At 41.4% G+C, this 5,988-nt stretch overlaps 1 long non-coding RNA gene across 1 annotated transcript; it reads right to left on the bottom strand.

The window, feature by feature from the left end:
- Positions 1-1,000: 1,000 nt before the first annotated feature.
- On the bottom strand, positions 1,001-5,637 carry LOC147633775 (uncharacterized). Its single transcript, XR_015266924.1, has 2 exons — positions 4,530-5,637; positions 1,001-4,363 (listed from the first exon to the last, which is right to left on the bottom strand). It is a non-coding gene; the product is annotated as an uncharacterized LOC147633775 (long non-coding RNA).
- Positions 5,638-5,988: the final 351 nt, after the last annotated feature.

Consider the following 5,988-nt stretch of genomic DNA (forward strand, 5'->3'; position numbering starts at 1 on the left):
CAAAATTGGCTCTTTCTTTTAATGCTTTTTGAGGATGGTTATAGGTTCGATTAGGGCCTTTAGCACAATTTGAAGTTCCTTCATACGTTCTATGATTGGATTTGGAATAGGGTCAGTGTTTCTTACTCGAGCACTTTCTCATCTCATAAGATCTTGGTCTTGTTTCATACACTTCTTGTCCAAGGGGTTGGGGGTACTCTTTGAGTTTCTTGGGAAGGTTTGCTTGGTCAATAGGCTTCTCCTCTCATGAAGAGCTACTTGAGTGGGAGGTTGTTATTTATTTTTGCAAGGGAGGTAACTTTGGAGCTCTTTGTCTTGGAACACTTTCAATGGTCACAACGTCATTGGCCTTGATAACATTGTGCATACCTCGTTAATATCTAAAGGGTTTATTTTTATTCCACTAGCTTTTTCACGGGCTACTATGGCCTTTAGGAGTCACACCTCAAGCTTCTTAGATTCTTGTTGCTTCAAGGTTGAAACTTGAGCTTTCTACTTATTAATAGCCCCTGGGTGTTCCCTTGGCTACTACCTCATGTTACCAGACTTGTGATGGCATTAATAAGGGGGAGTGTATGAATAAGTACTCCTTGTACAATTGACAAAATTAAGGCTTGTCAAAGTGGTTGATGCTTCTACCATGTGGGTGATTGTCACTCTGTTTTGGAATAATCCTTATTATCATGTTCGAATCCATGTTTGTAGCATATGCCACCATAAGGAATGAGATTAGGGTTTGGCATGAGATTCGGACTGCTTGGAGCACTGGAGCGACTTGGTGTGGGCATCGCATCAGTGTCCTATGTACCATATTTGTTGAGGTCCCTTGCAACTTGTTGCACCATGGCTTAGAACAAGGAGGCATAGTCTATGACTGGACCCTATTCTAGATACCCATCTAGATCATACTACTTGTATGGGGTCTTATTTCACATAAGACTCATAGTGCTTCCTTGTTCCTAGATTTTTAACTTAGTCCGTGAGTGCTATTATAGTGGTGTGGTTCTTGAAGTAATGGGTTGAGATATGAGACATAAGGTAATGGATGGCTCTCGTATTTAGCTAGCTTATGTTTAAATAATCTAGTCTGTATGGTCATGCCAAGCTCTCGTGTCAACTAGATCTAGCTCTTTTTCAAGGTGTTGATACAAGTGACACCCTTTAACAAGGTTGTTTCCCGAAGCTTACATTACATCTCCCCGTGCAACCTCCCATATACATCATATCCAATAACAAGGACACCAATGCCAACACTAAAATAGACCTCTCACTTTCAAAATCCTCCCTTCTCATAAACATGTTCCTGACATTGAGCCCCCCACTCTAATGTAGCTTCATCTTCTCTACATTGTGATTTTCTTACTGAAACTCTCGCCCTCAAGGAGTCGTTGTCACATCGAAGCCTACCGCAGTGGCTTAAATGACGTAGCACCAAAACCCACTACTTTACCAAAGAGACTAATCAAGATGTTTTGGAGCAACTCGTTGTAATGGAATGTGAAGTATTAGGATTGGGAATCCAATGTTCTTGTCTGAACCCAATCTCCAAGGTCATGCCAAAGGCTTGATAGCTTCGCTTCCTATTCCTCTTCCACCAAGTCAAATAATCCACTCCCCATGGTCATGCCAAGCTCTCATGTCAACTAGTATTTAGCTTCTATTCAATCTAGTCTCCATGGTCATGCCAAAGTCTGGTTGGCTTCACTTCCCATTCATCTTTCATACCATAACAGAATTGAGTCTGGTTTGGTTGGCTTCGCTTCCCATTCATCTTTCTCTAAGTCAATGACTTGGAACATGTTGATGGAGATGTTGAAGACTTGGAGCTCACATGGTGTGCAAGAGTCAGAGATAGTGCAGAGTGTGATAGAGAGACTCAAAGTGAGTGTGTGTGAGAGTCAAAACACAAGAATGATTGGCATGAGTATTTATTTGATTGATTTGAAATGAAAGTAAAAGGGCCTTTTTAGAGGCTTGGCTGAGCCTTATCTTCGACTTCATTAGAGGCCTAAATCACAAGAGAGTATCTACCTAAAAGTTGTTGACATCATTGCTTAGCTAAAGGCTAAAGAGGATGTTCCCATGTATACACACTTACTCATAAGAGTAGGGCTATACGAGGGTTATTTAGGAGGAACACATACAAACACATAAAGGGTAGACATAAGGTGGAATACGAACATAAAGGGTAAACACAAGGAAGACTACGAAACCTAATAGGAGATGCATCTCTTGTGCAACTTTTCACATCTCTTTGGGCATCCCAAAGATTCCTCCTTTTTGTAATGGTTTCAAGCATACCAACATTATCATTGCATTTAACATGTAGAGTGAGGTGATTTCTTTGCCATTTGATGTGGCATACCACCTCGTGCTTGCCTGCTCTTAGAGGAAGAATGTCCAAACTCAAAAGGATGTGCATTCGATCCTTAGGGTTTTCTAGCTCTAGAAGTGGAGCAAACTCTAAGCTTTCACTTTCTTTGTTCAACATCTTATGGTAAAATTCCATGAGCTTTACAGTGGCCTCGCAACCAGCTTCACAATTAGATTAGTATTGTCAAATGTTGACTGTCCCCAATTCTCCCATCACCAAGATTGATGTGACTTGTAAACCCTTGCATTTGACACATTCATATCATTACTCTCAAAGTAGTGACCTAGTTTGTTAATAGGTACTTTGGGGAGTGTCTTGGGTTTTCTTTCTTCCCCATCGGCAAGTTATGTATATTCATCATTGTTGTAAGAGCATCTCATTCTAGCTATACCCATCACATTTTAACTATTGTTTAGGGAATAATAATTATCCTTTACAGCATATTAATCATTTTAAAATGTTAACCAAAGTTTTTTATGTTAATCGATTGTTATTTTTGACATAACAACCCTTTTTAAATTGTTGATCAATAGAATACATAATATTGATAATTGAACATGTATAAAACACGTTTCACATTGTAGCCATCAATACATAAGTTATATCAAATAATATTAAGGTATCTATATTTCTCAATATAATAGAATATATATATTAGAGCCCCTAGGGATTCATCAACATTACGAATTCTCCCTCCTCCACACCATAGCCCCCTTCCCCATGCCCCTCTAATTGGGAGCTCTCACATAAGAAAACTTTAAGCTTATGTGTCATCACTTCTATCTAGTACAAGGAGAAGAGGAAGTTTACAAAAGTCAAGTAACTAGAATCAATAAATCCCATTGCATAAGTGTGACCTTTTTAATATCTTCCCAAAAAAGGTGTGACATTTTTAATTTGTTGATTTGAAAATGTATTTTCACAAAATCAAACAAGCAGGTATCAAATCATTTGGATAAGAATGGACAAGAGAGCCTAATTTTATGTTTTCTGTATGCCCTACAAGTTTTTCAAGATAAGCGAACAAAGATCACTATTTTGAAGCATCTTACTTGTAAGAAGATGCCATAAAGGTAAATATGTTTGGAAAGAAGACTTCTTTGATCTTGTCTTGTAGCTTTAGTGCATCATGACACAAGTTTAGATTTACACAATAAGGTGAAAATGTTAAAGTAAAAAACAGTTAGTTCCATTAAGGAGTAATGGAGAGCACCATTTATTATTGTTATGAATTTTCTCGCATTTCAAATCTAACCTTTAGCTCGCACAACATACCCAAGGAGTGCACATATTGATTTTTATGGATTATTCTTTAAGAATAGAATGTCCTTAAAAAAATAGTTAAGCAAAATTTTGATGAGAGTGTTTCAAAATTTTAGGAAAGACGTTTATGTTTTGAGTTTAGGAAGGACATTGAAATATACCCCTAAATTTGTCAAATAGGGCAATCAAAAGATTTTCGAGGCCCTTTAATCATGCTTTAGGTTTTATGTTAAAAGATTTAAGTTATTTTGGAAAATCTAAAGTTGTGTGATGCAAAGGTGTAATCAGAAGACATAGATGGAGATATTCAAAGAAGTGAGTTTCGAAAACGATATAGAAAATAGATCTCTTTTCCTCCAAGCAGATGCGTCCCCTTTAAAACCCCCTCTTCCCCCCCCTACCCCCTCCCTCAAAAAAAACAAAAAAACAAAACAAAACAAAACAAATAATGAGAAGGTACCAAGAAAATATGTGCTTTTACTGCTAGATGATCTATTTCACAATGTTCAAATAAGGGTGAAATAGAATTGAGAAAGATTTATACTTAGCAAAAGGGGAGGAATTATATTATGCTAATAATAGTGAGGAGAGGAATTATCATGCTTATGATAGTGAGGGGAGGAATTTTTATGCTTATGATAATGAGTGATCGAGCCAATGAAGATACAACCTAACGATGAAGTGTTGAAGTCCCATGAAAGAGGTGCTGGGTTCAAAACCTGCTAGCTATTGACGATGACACGAAAACAAACACGCACATGAGCACAAAAGATTTTTAAAAAAAATGAGTGATCGAAAATACTCTACATGACAAATTAATGACAAAAACCAAGCAAAATGCATGACACTATTTCAACATGTAGAGTAAGAAACATGGTGAGAGAGAAGGTACCGAGAGGCTGGTTGTGGGATGGTCGAACGAGCGCTCCATAGCTTCAAGAATGAATGATTGCCCAGATATTCATCATAGCCGTTGAAGCTTAGGCAAGGATGGATTTGCAATGCGAGAGAGAGAGAGAGAGAGAGAGAGAGAGAGAGAGAGAGAGAGAGAGAGAGAGCCGCCAGGAACAACATCAACGGGTATGGTGAACATGTGGGCAATCGTCCAAGCGCGAAGGGATTTTGTTGTCTGTCTGCTGCCTGAAGAGGTTGTGGCTCCGCAAGGGCAAGCAGGAAGCAAAGCAGAGAGGCGTCGGGAAAGCCTGGTGTGTGGAAGAGGGAGGCGCAACATGAGGCAGTTGTGTGAATAAGGAGGAGGAGGTGTTGATATCATGGCCTCTGGCTAGCTTTTCTTTATTAACAATCTCTTCTGCATGATTGCACATCACCCACAACACGCAGGCGGCGAGCTCTCACAATAGAGTAGCGTGAGCTCTGGTGCGTGGTGTGTGTGGAAGAGGGAGACGCAACATGAGGCAGTTGTGTGAATGAGGAGGAGGAGGAGGAGGAGGAGGTGTTGCCATCATGGTCCCTCTGGCTGGCTTTCTTCATTAACAATCTCTTCTGCATGATTGCACATAACCCACAACACGCAGGCGGCGAGCTCTCATAATAGAGCAGCGCGAGCTCTGGTGCGTGGTGTGTGTGGAAGAGGGAGGCGCAACCTGAGGCAGTTGTGTGAATGAGGAGGAGGAGGAGGGGGAGGGGGAGGTGTTGATATCACGGCCTCTAGCTGGCTGGCTGGCTGACTTTCTTTATTTACAATCTCTTCTGCATGATTGCACATCACCAGGCGGCGAGCTCTCATAATAGAGTAGCGCGACCTCTGCTGCGTGGTGTGTGTGGAAGAGGGAGGCGCAACATGAGGCAGTTGTGTGAGTGAGGAGGAGGAGGAGGAGGAGGAGGAGGAGGTGTCGATATCATGGCCTCTGGTTGGCTGGCTGGCTGGCTATCTCTATTGACAATCTCTCCTGCAGCGTGGTGTGTGTGGAAGAGGGAGGCGCAACATGGGGCAGTTGTGAGAGTGAGGAGGAGGAGGTGTTGATATCATGACCTCTGGCTGGCTGGCTTTATTGACAATCTCTGCTGCATGATTGCACGTCACCCACAACACGCAGCTGCTGCCGCTTCACGTCGCTTCTGGGCCCATCATTGGCGTACCTGCTTGCTCAAGTCAATACGTCGGGCCCCGCCTCCGCCCCTCGCCATGGCGGCCCCCACCCCACTCGTGGTGGAAAATAGTGCACGGATCCCATCCTTGGCCACCCACGTATGAAAATGCCAACCCTTCCGTGGACCACTTTGCCTTGTTAATTTTCCATGGTAAAACCTCTTCATCATTTTTTATCATACCTGTACACATCCTACACCACCCCCACCCCCATCCAAAGTGCTTGTCTAACCATTCACAT

Source organism: Cibotium barometz, chromosome 11, assembly GCF_041138505.1.
Source record: "Cibotium barometz isolate CiBa-2024 chromosome 11, ASM4113850v1, whole genome shotgun sequence".
Taxonomy (NCBI): domain Eukaryota; kingdom Viridiplantae; phylum Streptophyta; class Polypodiopsida; order Cyatheales; family Cibotiaceae; genus Cibotium; species Cibotium barometz.